This window comes from Neomonachus schauinslandi, chromosome 11 (assembly GCF_002201575.2).
Source record: "Neomonachus schauinslandi chromosome 11, ASM220157v2, whole genome shotgun sequence".
Taxonomy (NCBI): domain Eukaryota; kingdom Metazoa; phylum Chordata; class Mammalia; order Carnivora; family Phocidae; genus Neomonachus; species Neomonachus schauinslandi.
Genome location: NC_058413.1, coordinates 67166992 through 67185232, shown reverse-complemented (window position 1 = coordinate 67185232; position 18241 = coordinate 67166992). Strand labels below are relative to the sequence as shown.

General features: G+C 37.9%; 1 pseudogene; it reads left to right on the top strand.

Moving 5' to 3' along the window:
• The first annotated feature begins 8501 nt into the window (after positions 1-8501).
• LOC110581901 lies at positions 8502-8827 on the top strand (annotated as a pseudogene).
• The last annotated feature ends 9414 nt before the right edge of the window (positions 8828-18241 follow it).

The following is an 18241-nucleotide window of genomic DNA, read 5'->3' as shown; positions in this document are numbered from 1 at the left end:
AAATCTGAATAACATTTATCTACTAAAGAAATTAAATTTATAGTTATACATAAATTTCGCACAAAGAAAGTTATAGGCCCAGATGTATTCTCTGGTAAATTCTAACAAACAATTAAGGAAAAGGGTAATCTTACACAAAATCTTTCAAAAAGAGGCTTCATTGTCTGAGACCAAAATCAAATAAAGAATTTATAGGCAAAACCTAGCAAAGACCAATGTCCTCAAGAATATAGGTTTAACAATCTTTTATGAAACATGAATAAATCAAATGCAGACATATATAAAAAGATAATACATCAAGAACAGCTTAAATTTTTCCCAGGATTGCAAGTTTGATTTACATTAACAAAAAAATACTGTATAATTCAACCTATCAGAATAAAAGGGAAAAATCATATAGCCATTTCCAAATAAAAATTTAAAAATTTTAAAAGGCGAAATTCCATATTCATTTATGGAAAAACTCTCAATACACTGGAGTAAAACTAAGTTTTCTAAAGCTAATAAAGAGCATCTGTAAAAAACCCACAGTTAGCATCATTCTTTTTTTTTTTAAGGTCTTATTTAAATTCCAGTTAGTTAACACACAATGTAATACTAGTTTCAAGTGTACAACATAGTGATTCAACACTTCTATATAATACCTGGTGCTCATCACAAGTGCACTCCTTAATCCCCATCACCTATTTAACCCATCTCCCCACCCACCTCCCTCCTGGTAACCATCAGCTTGTTCTCTATGGTTAAGAGTCTGTTTCTTTGTTGGCCTCGCTTTCTTTTTTCCCTTTGCTCAATTGTTTTGTTTTTTAAATTCCACATATGAGTGAAATCATATGGTATTTATCTTTCTCCTTCTGACTTATTTAACTTAGCACTATACTCTCTAGCTCCATACAAGTCACTGCAAATGGCAAGATTTCATTATTTTTTATGCCTCAGTAATATTCTATTGTATATATTATACCACTTCTTCTTTATCCATTCATCAGTCAATGGACACTTTGGCTGTTTCTATAATTTGGCTATTGTAGATAAGGCAGCTATGAACATCAAGGTGAATGTATCCCTTTGAATTAGTATTTTTGTATTTTTTGGAGTTAGCATCATTCTTTTTTTTTTATTCTTATGTTAATCCCCATACATTACATCATTAGTTTTAGATGTAGTGTTCCATGATTCATTGTTTGTGCATAACACCCAGTGCTCCATGCAGAATGTGCCCTCCTCAATACCCATCACCAGGCTAACCCATCCTCCCACCCCCCTCCCCTCTAGAACCCTCAGTTTGTTTTTCAGAGTCCATCGTCTCTCATGGTTTGTCTACCCCTCCGATTTCCCCCACTTCATTCTTCCCCTCCCACTACCTTCTTCTTCTTTTTTTTTTCTTAACATGTATTGCATTATTTGTTTCAGAGGTACAGATCTGAGATTCAACAGTCTTGCACAATTCACAGCGCTTACCAGAGCACATACCCTCCCCAGTGTCTACCACCCAGTCACCCCATCCCTCCCACCCCACCCCCCACTCCAGCAACCCTCAGTTTGTTTCCTGCAATTAAGAAAAGGGCTAGTATCCAAAATCTATAAAGAACTCATCAAACTCAACACCCAAAGAACAAAGAATCCAATCAAGAAATGGGCAGAAGACATGAACAGACATTTTTCCAAAGAAGACATCCAAATGGCCAACAGACACATGAAAAAGTGCTCAATATCACTCGGCATCAGGGAAATCCAAATCAAAACCAGTCAGAATTGCTAAAATTAACAAGTCAGGAAACGACAGATGTTGGCGGGGATGCGGAGAAAGGGGAACCCTCCTACACTGTTGGTGGGAATGCAAGCTGGTGCAGCCACTCTGGAAAACAGTATGGAGGTTCCTCAAAAAGTTGAAAATAGAGCATCATTCTTTTTTTTTTTTAAGATTTTATTTATTTATTTGACAGAGAGAGTGAGAACACAAGCAGGGGGAGCAGCAGAGGGAGAGAGAGAAGCAGGCTCCCTACTGAGCAGGCAGCCCGATGTGGGGCTCAATCCCAGGACCCTGAGACCAATGACATGAGCCGAAGGCAGATACTTAACCGTCTGAGCCACCCAAGTGCCCTGGAGTTAGCATCATTCATTTTTTTATTTTATTATGTTATGTCACCATACAATTATTATGTTATCATTATGTTAGTCACCATACATCATTAGTTTTTGATGTAGTGATCCACAATTCATTGTTTTCGTGTAACACCCAGTGCTCCATGTAGTACATGCCCTCCTTAATACCCATCACTGGGCTAGCCCATCCCCCCACTCCCCTCCCTTCTAAAGCCCTCAGTTTGTTTCTCAGAGTCCATAGTCTCTCATGGCTCATCTCTCCCTCCGATTCCCCCCCTTCATTTTTCCCTTCCTTCTAATGTCCTCCATGCTATTCCTTACGTTCCACAAATAAGTGAAACCATATGATAATTGACTTTCTCTGCCTGACTTATTTCACTTAGCATAATCTCCTCCAGTCCCATCCATGTTGATGTAAAAGTTGGGTATTCTTCCTTTCTGATGGCTGAGTAATATGCCATTGTATATACGGACCACATCTTCTTTATCCATTCTTATAATTAATTATTAAGTGTATTTAGAATTACTAAAGTGTAATTAGGAAGGTCATAGAATGTAAAATTAATAAAATTTGGGTATATGTACAGAGATGATTATATATACAGTGATAAACAAATTACATTATTCATATATCTTCTCCCATGGTCCAGCCTTTTCACTTTCCTTTGTTGATGGCTTTATTGGGCTCTCTCTTTCCTTTTATGAGATTTCTCATATGACTGGAGGTAAAAAAGGAAAAATCAGCAAAACACAGTAATTTTATTCAAAGTAGTAAGTGATTCTAGACACTACATAAGCCAAATTCTACGATATTAATATGGTTTTAGTCAAACCATGATTTGAAGGACTTTCATGCTTAGTTATGATTATTAATGTCCCAAAGTCCTTTTTATAATAGAATGGTACTTTCAAGATTCTAGGAGTACAGTTCAGGTAATTACCTTATTCTGGTATGATTTACTGTTTAAGTTAAATATGTGGAAACTGTTCCTTAGAATCCCTGATCTTATGTGTCTATTGATTAACTTCATTGCAAGTCAGCCTATCTGTTGTTCTGGTGGAGTGGGCTGTGGCGGGGGGCGGGGGGGGGGAGCAGGGAATGAACGCTTTAGCAGCCTTGGGAAATATGCTCCTGTGTGCTTGCAGGCTGATGTTTATCAAGTTGATAAAACTTGAATGAGGCTAGGAAAAGGATAACAGTCTTCAGCAAAAAGATTTTACACTTTCCTTATAGGATGTTGAGCTCCAAATGCTCCAAAACAATCTGGAAAAGGACATGAGAGCTTCATGAATTTTTGTGGAGTCTGGGAACAAAATAAGTTTGACATTTTCAGCGTTTAATTGAGACCATATCCCTCCCCCGGGCCTGTGCTTTTCATCTGCATTTAAGAGACACTCCTTTCCAGTTCATCAGAGTGTCAGAAACTCATAGCATCTTATAGGTAGAAAGAATCTTAGGGACCACCCCTCCATCTCTGTACCCAGTACAGTAATCCCTGCCACTATGTTCATGAGTATCCATTCCACTTTATTTGAATATCCACAAATAGGCACTTTATTCTTTCCTTGGGCTACCCATTCATTATTAAAGGGTCTAATTATTATTGCCTCCAAATGTCTAGTACCATTGAATGTGCATTGATAACCCAATTCCTAAGTGTTAGTGACAGTGGCATCATTCCAGAGAGTATTTTCATTAAAAAAAAAAAAGCTTCCAGAACACAAAATACTTTAACATAGCAAAAAATATAAAAGAGTAATAGCAGGCATCAATAGGGATTATATTAGGGTCCTACTGCCCTCTGTAGCCTCTCAGTTCTTACTATGTAAAGAACTCCTAGTCTGTCTTGTGGCCAATCCTTGACACCTTCTCCTGCCACCCTGTTTTAGTTACACTCTCACCATGGTGGAATGTAGTAACAGAAATTATTACCATAATTATTACAGTAAGGGCCCCTTAAGAACCTAGAAATGTAATTGGGAACTAGTGAGAAACTAACATTCCCCATCCTACTAAATTCTTAAAAAATGGCAGCAAGGCAAAAAAGTATGCCTTGTTAGAAGCCTTGAAATAATGAATGCTGAAAAATATGCATAGCAGTGTACTCATTGATTTAGTCCTTCAACAAATGTTTATTAAGCAGCTAATATGTGCCACATGTTAAGCATGGTGCTGAGATATAATGATGAGCAAAACCAGTCATACCTCTGTGGTCGTAGAGTGCAAGTCTAGAAGGGAAACCAGATACTCATTTTAAAAATTAGAAGCAAATGTGAAATTATACCTGAGTTTTGTAGTCTCAAAAAGTGATTTTTGCATGTTGAGGTGATTCAGGGAAAGTGACTCTGAGGATTTGCTTGGTCTGAGATCTGAAGAAGACTAAAAGCATATTAGGAAAAAAGTGGAGGGCAGGGGTATGGGAAAGCTTTTCATTCCATGAAGGTAGCAGCATGTTCAAAGGCCTCGTGTTTGTTTGGAACATGGCACATTTGGGAAATGAAAGAGTAGTGCATTTGAAGAACAGAAATCGAGTAGGATCATAGTGCCTGATGAGGCCTTTCTTTGGTGAAAGTCACATGTTCATTTCATCTTGACCCAATTTTTACTGTCTCTATTGAGTTGGTAGTTCTTGGAGGTTATTCATCTATCCAATTGAATAGTTGGGATCTCGCTCTCTCTCTCTCTCTCTCACCTCTAGGAACCATAAGTCCATAGACAAAAAATTAGAGATCATTCTATCCCGAGCTAGAAAATAGATATTTCTAGTTCCAGTCCTTATAGATTCATGGTGACTGCCTGTAATCACATTATGACAGGGATTCTGAGTCATGTCTTTGTCAAGTCCCTTCTTCCTCTTCTCCTGTGCTCAGTCTCTAACTCAATTCTAGTGTTTGGCTATTCTACTTTCCTCCTTTGTCTTGGAAACCAAGAAAGGCTCTGTTCTTCTGATGCTGAAAAGTACTTTGAGATACACTTTCCCCTTGTACATTAACAGTGGAAGAGTCCATTCATGGCATTTACACTGGTGGGTGGTTCTGCCTGGAGTGAATTCTAGAGGTCTTTCTTCTTTTTCAGCTTTTTTTTTTTTTTTTTTTGCATCAATCGACCTTTAATGGAGAGCTTGTTTGGAGGTTCTAGCAGGGGAGCGCAGCTACTCCTATACCCTTGACCGAAGAACGGTCCTCCTCTATCGGGGAAGGTCGTCCTCTTCGACCGAGCGCGCAGCTTTGGGAGGGACACACATGGAGCAGTGAGGGAGGAAGGGGACACCCGCCTAGCCAGCCAGATCAGCCGAATCAACCCTGGCAATCAATGGGGTGACAGATGTCGCAGCCAGATCGCCCTCACATCCTCTTTTTCAGCTTTTAAAAACAATTTCGTATGGCCTAGTGCTTTGCAAATCCATGCACAATTTAGGCAAATGTGTACACTTGCTTTAGAAATTTGAAAGGAAATCCTTCCATTTATCAACATTTCTGCTGCTTTTCAGTTTCTTTAAAAGAGAACAACAACAACAAACCTACAGAAGAAATTAAAAACACCTATCTTGACACTATTCAATATTAACTTCAAGAACTTCAGGTTTTTAAGTTCTGGGAAATCTGGCCACAGAACTTCATTTCACATATTGCATGCTACCCAAGAAAATGAAATATTTAGAAGGTGGAGATTGCTGGAGGCATGAAAAATACCAGTGTTTGCAAAAACTTATAATAGCAAAATATTTACAGTCTTCCCAAATGGAATATTAATAAAAGTATCAGCAGGTAGAGCTTTGGGGTCAGATCTGAAGTCATATTGGCTATTCCATGATTTTTGACATATAGGAGAAGTTACCAAGAATGATGCCAATTTTTATTTATGGTTTATGTTAGTCTTTGGGCAAGTTTGAAGAATTATTTTATTTTATTTATTTTTTTAAAGATTTTATTTATTCATTTGAGACACAGAGATACAGAGAGAGAGAGAGCATGAGCAGTGGGAGAGGCAGAGGGAGAGGAAGAAGCAGACTCCCCACTGAGTCAGGAGCCAGATGTGGGGCTTGATCCCAGGACCCTGGGATCATGACCTGAGCTGAAGGCAGACGCTTAACCATCTGAGCCACCCAGGCGCCCCTGAAGAATTATTTTAAATGCGTATTGGCATATGTTCATTCTATTTACTTTAAATGTATTGAACTTCCCAACTGATGAAAAGAATATACCCTTCTAAGCTATAGAGTAACTCAGATGTCTGTACTTAAAAGGCAAAAGGAAGATTAGTAAGATCAGCTTCAAATAAAAGATATATACGGAGTCTTTCCACAAGCATGTAAACTATTAATGAATCACTCTAGTGCCTGATACAAAGTAAGATAAAGCCAACCTGGTTGCACAGCAGAGGAATATGCTAGCTCTGTTGAGTGCCTAATATGAGTGCCTAATGTGTGTCTATTTGCTGCATACTTTGTACATATTAGGCTCTTTAATATTCACAAAGAAACTTCACAGGGAATGCCAGCCGGATTACAAAGGAGGAAATTGAAGGCCAATAGGATAAATCACTTGCGCAACATGCACATTGGAGATTTGAACCCATATCTGTCTGACTTAGAGATGCCTTCTCTGTTTTCCACAGACTGGAAGTATTGGTTGAAAAGACAACTAATTCTCTGTACTTTTTCTGTTTCCTAGCTCAACACCCACAGGAGACCTCTGCTTTGGAAATTTTTCAGCAACTGTGTTTTGAGATTAATGGAGACTTGGAGTCTTCAACTCTTCTGTCATAACTCTCAGCAGAGAGCAATATGTTTGATGTAATGTGTTTGCACGCAATTTGAAATGGTTTTCTTTCTTCTAGATGTGTTGACACAGATTCCAGCAAACACTCTCTCCTGATTTCAAATCAGATATTACCTCTTCATAATATATCACTTTTGGTACAGACATCTTGTGGTCTAGAGTATGAGAGACTCTTACAAAAAGTGTCTGGAGGAGGATTTAATGGCCCCTCTGCATGGTCTCCTTCTAAATGTCTGAGTGGAAACGGAAGGTCAGAGAGCTTGTGACTCAGCAGTGGTCACACAGCTGGTGAGTGGCTGAATCAGGATTTTATTTTATTTTTTTATTGTTATGTTAATCACCATACATTACATCATTAGTTTTTGATTTAGTGTTCCATGATTCATTGTTTGTGCAAAACACCCAGTGCTCCATGCAGAATGTGCCCTCCTCAATACCCACCACCAGGCTAACCCATCCTCCCACCCCCCCCCATAGAACCCGCAGTTTGTTTTTCAGAGTCCATCGTCTCTCATGGTTCGTCTCCCCTTCCGATTTCCCCCCTTCATTCTTCCCCTCCTGCTATCTTCTTTTTTTTTTCTTAACATATATTGCATTATTTGTTTCAGAGGTACAGATCTGAGATTCAACAGTCTTGCACAATTCACAGTGCTTACCAGAGCACATACCCTCCCCAGTGTCTATCACCCAGTCACCCTATCCCTCCCACCCCACCCCCTACTCCAGCAACCCTCAGTTTGTTTCCTGAGATTAAGAATTCCTCATATCAGTGAGGTCATACGATACATGTCTTTCTCTAATTGACTTATTTCGCTCAGCATAACACCCTCCAGTTCCAGCCACTTCGTTGCAAATGGCAAGATCTCATTCCTTTTGATGGCTGCATAATATTCCATTGTATATCTATACCACATCTTCTTTACCCATTCATCTGTTGATGGACATCTTGGCTCTTTCCACAGTTTGGCTATTGTGGACATTGCTGCTAGAAACATCAGGGTGCACATACCCCTTCAGATCCCTACATTTGTATCTTTGAGGTAAATACCCAGTAGTGCAATTGTTGGATCGTATGGTAGCTCTATTTTCAACTTTTTGAGGAACCTCCATACTGTTTTCCAGAGTTGAACCAGGATTTTAATTCAGATCTGTCTGACTTTAATCTCTTATTCTCTTTTACCAATTCCTAATGAGTAGGGTTCAATCTTATACTTTGCTATATTTTTCTAAGTATTTGGTACAGACTTGATTACATGACATCTATCTAAATAAATAACATTTTGGGGGGTGCCTGGGTGGCTCACTTTTTTGGGCATCTGACTTCAGGTCATGATCTCAGGGTCCTGGAATTGAGCCCCACCTCAGGCTTGCCACTCAGCACGGAGTCTACTTGTCCCTCTTCCCCTCCCCCACTCTCCCTCTCTCTCAAATAAATAAATAAAATCTTTAAAAAAATAAAGTAAAATAGCTCCAGTCACTGAGCCACAGCCAAGGACTCAGCAGCCTCCTCTTCAAGCCCCTTTGTTTCCCAACAATCCATCCCCCCACTTCCGGCCTTCTCCCACCTCTGCCTTCTGTAGGCCATTTCCCTGCAGGAAAAGGAATCCTATCGTATGTCCATTATCCAGAATCTCCACTCTTTTGACCCCTTTGCTGATGCAAGTAAGGGTGATGATCTGCTTCCTCCTGGCACTGAGGATTATATCCATATAAGAATTCAACAGAGAAATGGCAGGAAGGTTGCTTGGTTATGATAAAAAGAAAATAGTGAAGGCGATTAAGAAAAAATTCTCCTGCAATGATACTGTAATTGAGCATCCAGAATATGGAGAAGTAATTCAGCTACAGGGTGACCAGCACAAGAACATATGCCAGTTCCTCATATGCCAGTTCCACTGGACTGGCTAAGGACAACCAGCTGAAGGTTCATGGGTTTTAAGTGCTTTTGGCTCACTGAAGCTTAAGTGAGGATTTCCTTGCAATGAGTAGAATTTCCCTTCTGTCCTTTGTCACAAGTTTAAAAACCTCACAGCTTGTTTAATGTAACCATTTGGGGTCTGCTTTTAACTTGGACTAGTGTAACTCCTTCATGCAACAAACTGAAAAGAGCCATAAAAAAATAAAAAATAAAAATAAAAACAAATAGTATTTTTAAAAGGTATCTGAATTATTAACTGACTTTCAAAATAATAAGCAGGCTTAAATCATTTAGAAGGAATGAGGGAAGAAAATAACAAATACAAAGGCACAAATAGGTATGAGGGAATAGTGTACAAGAAATGTTCCTTTTGAAGACTTCATTTGTACCTTAATTTATAGCATTCATCATAATCTGCTATACATTTATAATAAGTATGTCTTCTCAACTAGGTTGTCAGCATGCTCCATGTTTCATTTCTCTGTAGCCCAAGTAGCCAACACAAAGTAGGCTTTCTCACTGTGCTCACTGCATGGGTTGCAATTATAAATGTATGCCAAAGCAGGGCAGTGAACACTATCCTCTCCTGAAGCTGGGTGGTATGGAAGGAGTATGAGCTTTGGAGTTCAGGAGATTCTCCATTATCTAGCTGTGTGCCTTAATTGCTCATCTGTGAAATGGAGCTAATAATACTTTGCTTGCTGAGAGGTTGAGAGAACTAAATGAAAAACTTAGCTAGGTTGCCCATCATAAACTTGAATGAAACAAATTTCAGGAGTCCATGCCATGCCCTCTTTTCTTGCTCCTCAAAGCAAAGGCTTAAGGAGTCTGGCTTTCCCTAAGCCAAATTGTCCTCTCTCAGCACCCCATGCAGGGACTGCAAGCCTATTCCCTATAATTATCTTTCATCTCCCAATTGTCTACCGCATTTGACTCCAAGCATAGACCTATTCTAAAGTATTTATCCCCTACCCCTGCCCCATCATCTGTGCTCTGTTTGACTCTCATCTAATATGGACAGGGATGCTTCATGCCTTCAACTTAGCTACTACTCTCTTAAGTCAAACAAGCTGCTTTCTTTCCAGGTCCCCACTAGAGCAATTCACCCCCAACTCATACCTGGGGGTGCTTTTATTGTTCTCTTTAAATAAACTCATTCTGTTCTCCAAGCAGCCATTTCTTTTTCTTCTCCTCCTCCTTCTCCTCCTCCTCCTCCTCCTCCTCCTCCTCCTCCTCCTCCTCCTCCTTCTTCTTCTTCTTCTTCTTCTTCTTCTTCTTCTTCTTCTTCTTCTTCTTTCTTCTTCTTCTCCTTCTTCTTCTTCTCCTTCTCCTTCTTCTTCTTCTCCTTCTTAGTTAGTCACCATACAGTACATCATTAGTTTTTGATGTAGTGTTCCGTGATTCATTGTTTGCATATAACACCCAGTGCTCCATGCCTATGTGCCCTCCTTAATACCCATCACGAAGCAGCCATTTCTTTTGAACTCTATCAACCCCACAAAATGGGGCCAGAGGATGCTGGCAAAACAGCACATTTCTTTTGCAGAAATTGAAATGACTTAATACATTGATAACTGATGGCTGCTCCAGGAGGCTCATTTATAATCAGAGCTACATAATCCTTTCTTCTTTGCAAAAAAAGGAAATTCAATATATTTATGGTTCTTGCTCTTTCATAATACTAAACATTTTATCTATATTACCTTCTCAAATGCTATGGTGAGTAAAAAATACATATTACAAATGTAACATATGCATGTATGTATGTACACATACATATGTATATATATGTGTATATATATTATATATATTCACATATGAAAAAATAAAAATTTCATATATAAGTCATTCTGCATGTTTCACACAAAACAGTAGACATACTTGATGTTATTTTAACATTGTTTCCACAAATTTGAATATGAAGTGAATATGATTAATGCCAGGCAAGACAATAAGGTGCCACGGGCATTTCTTTAACCAACACAACAGAATTTATATGTTCACATGATTGTGGTACATCTATCTTAAAGTGGTCCTTTTAAGAGGCAGCACATTTGATGCAGTATTTTCATCCTTCATCAGTAATACGTTGGATCTATTTTTAGGGTATTTATCACATTTAAGATAATACATTATTAAGGTAATTATCATCATTATCATTAAAATAGCTGGCATAGTAAATACATATTGGTTTTGGCTGTCTATCAAAACTCCTTTACTCTGGGAATAGCATGTCCTTTTTCTGCAAAACTCTTTCTTCTTCCCTCACACCCTACCCCTCCACCTCTGACTGGCCCTCTTGTTAGTAGTGAGGTTATCTTGTTATCAACACTGTGCCTCCCATCCACAGTTGACTGATCCAGCAGAGGGCTCCTGACCTTATCTAGGCCAATCAAACCCCTTCCTAGCATATTTTTTAACAAGAACTGGTAAAAGGACCAAGTCACCTTTAGTAACTAAAACTCTAAGAATGATAAGATTTGATAGCTGCTACTGTGATATTTCCTGACTTATGAAAGAATTGGTCTTCAGTAAGAGAGAAACAGAGTGAAGCACTGAGGAAAGATGAAAAGTGCACTGGCACTTAAGAGCTAGCTACATCTCTGCCACTAATACTACCATCAAGATCACAGAAACAACAGGTTATATATGGAGCATCCATGGAGCAGTATACTAAATGTTTTATGCTCATTATCTCATGATGCAAGTTTATAAATCTTGTACCATGGTCTTTAACTTCAATAAGCTTATAGTCTGCCATGATGACTGAACATGCAAACAGATAATTTCAGTAATATCAACAGGGTCTGTTAGAGTTATGTAATACTGAGCAAAAGTGAGAAATATTGGGCCAACTTAGTGGAGACAATGATTAGGACCTTCTTGTAGAAAATGTCATCCAAATACAAAACCCAGTTCAGTTCACTCACCATTGCAAGAACAATCCAATCACATAATCTCATTGATTAATTAGCAAGTGGGTTAGGGAGCAACCATGTTGAGTGGTATTCATTCTTCCTCTATGCCCATGATAAATATGGCATAGAAATAATTGGAATCAAGGTCAAGGATTTTAAATCTATATATTTTCCTTGATACCAAAGCACCAGACTCTGAATCTCCTCCTTTTGTCTGCATTCTTGGGGATGTCTGTTAGATGTCTGGTGTCTTGGCAATGATGAAAAGTAAGGAGAGAATGGAATAAGGTGAAATGTAGATGTTCTAAGGCTACCCCAAGCCAAGAACTTCCATTACTAATACTCCTAGCATTCCTATGTAATGATTTTTTTAAGGAAGTAAAAATTTAGGGTTTTTACCCCTTCATGTTAGATAAACAGTAAATTAACACAGTCTAGATGAGAGAGAGAGCAGGGTAGGGCTGGTTTCATAACCATGTGGTCTCTGCAGGTGACTTTGAAGGGCCTCTCTCTTGGTTTAATGTGCTGCTGTTGTTGTCTTGACATTATTACTAATTTTTTAACAAGAGGCTCCATGTTTTCATTTTGCACTGGACTAGTCCTAGAATGCATATACTAATACAATACCTGGCACACAATGACTGTTTAGTAAGTGAATAAATTCATGAGTGAATAAAACTTTTTCCTGAAAAATAAGTTGGAAGTTTCCAAGTAAGAAAAGAACATGGTCAGTACAAAAAAAATTTTTTTGTGCAAGAGCACAGAGGAGAAAAGGACTTGTATGATTCAGGAAGTGGCAAGAGGTTTGGTTCATGGCTGGATTCCAGCCTGTTGGGGGGTCTGTTATGGAGAGATAAAGTTGGAAAAAAATAGATGATGAAAATTTTGAAAGCTTTGGATACCATTCTAAAGAGTTTAAACATTATTCTATGGCTTACATAATTTGTGTAGGTTCATTAAATAGGTAAATGACAAGGATCAGACATGAATTTTAGAAAGTTTCTCTGGATGGTAACAGACTAATGGCTAGATAGGTTTCATGGATACTTAAGCAGTAGAGGGATGTGCAGGATTTAAAAATAATTTTCCCTCTACCTTTCTTAGTTCTTGACTGATAACCCCTATAATAGAAGACAGACTAATAATAGAAAAACAAACAGAAGTTTATTGATGTGCAGCTCATGTATACATGGAAGATATCCAGGGAAAAACGAGTAATTCTCTGGGGTGGCTTAAAACTCTGGCCTAAATACAATCTTTAGCTAAAGACAAAAGAAGAAAGGTGTGTGTGTGGGGGGAGGTCATTTGTGGGGAGTTTACCATGAAAAGCACACTAAACAATGATAAGCTTTGTTATACACGTTTAAGTTGGTACCTTTTCCATTGATAAGATTCTTTTGTGATTTAGTTATCCTTCTCTTCCTGATAAAAAGAGGATCCCTTACATAAAGAAATTTCCTTTACAAATACAAAAGTGACTTCTACTGTTTTCAGAGCTTTTCCTGTGTCTGCTGTTTCTCAAAATAATGAGCTCAAAGTAATCTTTATGCCAAAAAGGTTTATTTTGGGGTTACATATTCTGCTACTATTCACCTCTCAATCATGTTTTTCAGTTTTCACCACTGGTTTACCTGTATTTCCTTTCTGGGTAGTTGATTTTTTAAATGCTATATTAAAGAATATATACTTATTAAATTTTATTTTTTCAACTTTTTGTTGCTAAAATATAAAAATAAAATTAGTTTTTTAAAATTATTGACTTGTCTCTGTAATGAACTATACTTACATTGTTATACATGATGATTCAACTGTTTTTAAAGTTGAAATTAGCACATTATTATTTTGTATCTGTTCACAAACATTGTATTTAGTCTATATAGTAGTTTATTTAGAGAATTCTGTTATAAAGTCAGTCCCCCCAAAAGACTCAGCTATACACATTCCTGGATGTCTCCACTTAAAGGTTTAATAATCATCTTAAACTTAACATAACCAAACATGAGCACCATATTTTCACTCCCAAATCTGCTCTACCCACAGCCCTCCCCATTTCGATTGATAGCAGCTCCATCACTTCCAGTGGCTTCAGCTAAAACTCTTGGAGACATCCTTGACTCTTCACTGTGTTTACATTCCACAGCCAATCACAGATCCTGGTGGTTCTGCCCACTAAAATATATTCAGACTGTAATTCAACTTTTAGAAACTGACCTAAAAACAAAGGTTAAAATATTTAATATCATTATTGAAGTAAATATAAGAACTCTCAGCTTTGATAGGAAAAGTAAAGCTTTGGGTGACAAAACTTGAGAGAAAGGTAAAGGCAGTGTTATCCTAGTCTTTCCAAGATCGGATTTAGGACATGTTGTCTGTAATAGGTAAAAGAGTAAATAGGTATTTGTGTATTTTTAAGTTATTTAGGTTGAACCCTGAAATTGTCATTTTGATATTTAAGCAATCCCTTGGTGTAAGTTTCATTCCTCACTCCTGTCCTGTATTGTATCTACCATCTCTGCACCCAGAAATACTCAGGGTTTCGGGTGGATAACTACAACCCTTCAGCTTGTCTCCACAACTTTACTTTGCTCTGTCCCCATTCAGCATTCAGTGCTCTCCTTTCTGCCTTCCTTCATTCTTAAATTTGTTGATATCCTTCATCTATTGATGCCTCCATTATCTTTACTATCACTTCAATTTAATTTCAAGTAATGAATTTTTATCCTGGTCTGCCATATCTTCCAGTACAAAAGGCAGGCAAAGTAAGAGCTCCCACATTTCTCCTTATGCAATTCTAGATGTGGATTGTATGCAGGAATGAGATGGAACCCATAACAAAGTGAAAGGGTCACTTTAAAATAAAATCTATTTAATCTTAGGCAATATACTTAACCTCTCCAGCCTGACTTCCTTATATACAAGTAGCCTAAGTTACATGATCTTTGAAAACTTTTCTAAAGATTCCATGATTTTATAGGTTTTTATGTTATGTAAAGTTATATAAGAATATATGAAAATGACTCTCTCTGTAATTCCACTATACTGTGAGCTCTTAGAAGTCAGGTACTTTTTCTTCTTCACTTTTCTGTATCTATTACCTAGAGTAATGTCCTGTACATACAAGGTCTTTAACAAATATTTGTTAAATGAATAAAAAATATAATATTCCATCACATAATTTATATAGGTTTTGTATAGTTATTATAGCCAATAAATACTCATTATGCCTTTAACACTATGAAGTTCTCTCTATTAGTTAGTAGGACTTTAGAGGAAAGGTGTGATATCTGCCCTTAAGTACAACATATTCTGGCAGCAGAAATAATAGAGAAACAAATAACACACACACACACACATACACACACACGAGTATAGAATGTTGTCATGTATGAAGTTAATATGATGTAGGAGAAAGAGTATGAGCTTTGGAGTCAGACAAACCTGGTTCGAATCTAGACCCTGCTGTTTAGCTACTCTGTCAGCTTGGAAGGCTTACTTGGCTTTTCTGTGTGTTTCTTTTACAAAATTAGAGATCATACTTTGTTTCAGAAATGTTATGAGGATTATATTACATAATATATGCAAACAACTTCACACATTGCAGGTGCTCAAAAATCCTATCATTATTAATATTATTACCAATGCACACACAGTTGGGAAAAAGTTTAGGTTGACTAAGTTAGGAATAGCTTTTCAGATGAGTTGATCTTGAGCTGATTCTTGAAAGATAAAAAGAAATAAATGAGGTAGGAAAAAGTAGATAATTAGCCCTGCGCAAAGGAAAGAGCACATGTGCTTTGGGAGGTCATGGGTGTTCATGACAAGTAGTTCTGTTTGGCTCCAGCAAAGTAAAAGCTACCTGCAGGAGGCATTCAAAGAGCAGATGGAGGAGAGAGTAAACTCAGGGACTCCTCTGCCTGTGCCTTCTTTCTTCTTTCTGTACTTACTGGGCAGAGGGCGGCACTTCAGTGATTTCCTGACCTAATAACCAAGAGTTCTTTCATTTGGAGAAAAACATAAGGTCATATTCTTTTTACACACATATTTTCAGACTTTGAAAACTATTGTTGGTAAGAGGAAAACAAATTAGTGAGTGCTGTGTTCTGTATGGTTTTCCCTTTAGAGCTACATGGGAGCTAATTAGGGAGAAATCTTTCCTTAAAGTAGTGTTATCTACTTTGAACACTGCAACCCTGTACTTGCAGACAGCACTAATTGTCAGTGGTATCTCCTTGGAAGTAGCCCATGCCTTTATTGTCTTTTTGTTCTATCAGTTGAGTGTGCCGTACTTAATTCCACCTTTCAGGCAACTAATACATCGGATTAAGTATCTGAGAAGTTAGTTCTAATATATTACATTTAGGACAAAATAATCCTCTTTCCTCCTCCTTCCCTTATAGCAATGCTAGGCCTGATTCTTTACATGATGCCAGGTGTGAGGAAGGAGCAGGTAGGGAAGTCTCTTCTCTAAACACCTTGCTCTTGAAGGTTTACCAGAAGGCAGCTGATGAAGAAAGAAGGGTGTAAGTTAGTGTATCAATGATGCTTTTACATACATAATAGATTCATTCCTCCTAACTTCCCTTCAAGGTATCCATTCTAATACTCATTCAACAGAGAGAGAGAACTGAGGGTCAGAGAGACTAAACAGTATGTCCACACTCACAAAGATGGTGGTAGGACAGGTATTCAGACAGAGGTTTGTCTAACTCCAAAGCTGATGTTCTTTTCATTATCACAGTACTCTCTCCTTTCCCTGGCTGTTCACAACTTACTGCATTTCATCAATTATGAGACACTTTTTTTTTTTTTACATTATAAGCCTATCGGAAAAGCACATACATAGTGTGCTACGATTGCTGTTAGCAAAAGAGAGTTGTAACTATATGTCATTGCCTGTGTGTGCACAAACTTGGGTGTTGTTCTTAAAGCATGATTTGGTAATTGCAGTCTCTTGATGTTTTTACCACAAGTCACTTAAGGAACATTTAATGAAAGGATGAGTCTTAGTTGTTTTCTGAAAACCTTCCCGGATACAAGGTAAAATCAAGAAATCACTACCATTGTAACATGTAGAATGAGAGTCTGGGGCTTGGAAGAAAATCTCAAAGAAAATTTTAGAGCACTTTTCAGAAATGCTGCATCACCAATGCCCTTGATGGCACAGGAACATTGTACAGAAAAGCAGTAATTAAAAGATTCTTAGACCAAAGTTATTCAGAATAGTCAAACTGGTTTTGCTCACATTGTTATTATATTTTTGCTTGTATTACTATTTCCCTTTATTTTCCTATTCTGTAAATTGCTATATGCTAAAAATCTATTTTCGAAACACATCATGTGGTCCTTGGATCCATTCATGAGTTTTCTGTCTCGCTTTAGGCAGATGTTTCCCAGAACAAAGTTTGGCTATGACAAAATTAGCCACCATGTTTTTGAGATCCTATTGCCTTCAAGTAGTGTGCTACAGCATAAATTATATCCTTTAATCCTAACAATCTTGTCACGTAATTATTATCTTCCTGATTTTACAGAAGAGGAAATAAGAATTAGAGAGGTTATATAATTTGCCCATGTTCATGCCACTAGGAAGAGACAGGATTTTTAACCCAGGGTTTTCATATGTAACAATCTTGCTGTTAAACATTACATTCTATTACTTTTCAAATATTTTCTGGACATAACACTAGAAGTATAGCACTTTGCAGAGCACATGCAAGTACTAGTCAGCTTCTGGCTAATTAAATATCCAATTTCTGTTTTGCCCACTGAAGGAAGAAGGCAAGAGTACCCAGAGCTGGCGCCTGGGTGGCTCAGTTGGTTAAGCGACTGCCTTCAGCTCAGGTCATGATCCCACGGTCCTGGGATCGAGTCCCGCATCGGGCTCCCTGCTCTGTGGGGAGCCTGCTTCTCCCTCTCCCACTCCCCCTGCTTGTGTTCCCTCTCTCGCTGTGTCTCTCTCTGTCAAATAAATAAATAAAATCTTTAAAAAAAAAAAAGAGTACCCAGAGCAACAGTGAGTGATTAAGTAAAGATGCCCAACTTTTTTTCTTATATAGCACAGGGAGATCAGGCAGACTTTGGAGTCAAACATACCTAGGTTTGAATCTCTAATAAGCCACTCATGGAACGCAAGAACTTGGCAAGTCATGTAGCTTCTCAGAGTCTCATTTTTATGTAAAACGGGTATGATAATCACAAGTCAGCAGGGTTTTTGATTGCCTTAGAGGAGATGATGAATGTGATTTTTGTCACACTTAGCACACTAACACAAAGTCACCATGGGGAGACAGTTCTCTTTTCCCTTTTCATGGAGTTAGTTTTGGGCTGAGTATCTCAGTCTAATTTTAGTCTTAGTCCTTTTTTTCAAGAAAGTTAAACTGGCTAAGGAAAATTATTTTCTATTTCTTCTGCTCCCGAACTGGGTGGCACGTGTAATCTTTTATTTATTCAACACATATTCATTCAGCACAGTGATATGCCACACAATATGCCGGGCATCAGTATTAAAAGAAAAAAA